Consider the following 352-nt stretch of genomic DNA (forward strand, 5'->3'; position numbering starts at 1 on the left):
TTGGATGAAGATCATCTGGGCCTGCTGACTTAAACATATCCAGCCCCTCCAAGTGTCCTTTCCCAAGTCAGTTCTAACACTTGGTAGGCTGGTTTCCCTTTTGTGCCTGTCTATAACCCAGTTGGGAAGTTTATCCTGATGCTCATTCAGGAATACAGAGGCCCTACTGGTTATTTTTCCCACCCTACGCCGGATAGTGAAATTCTATACATGGAGTATAGAATGATTATTTTTATTAATAATAATTTATATATTATTTTTAGAATGATTCTTTTTTAAAAGGGAATAGAAAAAACAATGACTTAGCCTTGTACAGCAGCTACATGAACTCCAAAGCAAAAGCAACAACATA

The sequence above is a fragment of the Gavialis gangeticus genome, unplaced genomic scaffold (assembly GCF_001723915.1).
Source record: "Gavialis gangeticus isolate Ggan-Ray unplaced genomic scaffold, GavGan_comp1, whole genome shotgun sequence".
Classification (NCBI taxonomy): Eukaryota; Metazoa; Chordata; order Crocodylia; family Gavialidae; genus Gavialis; species Gavialis gangeticus.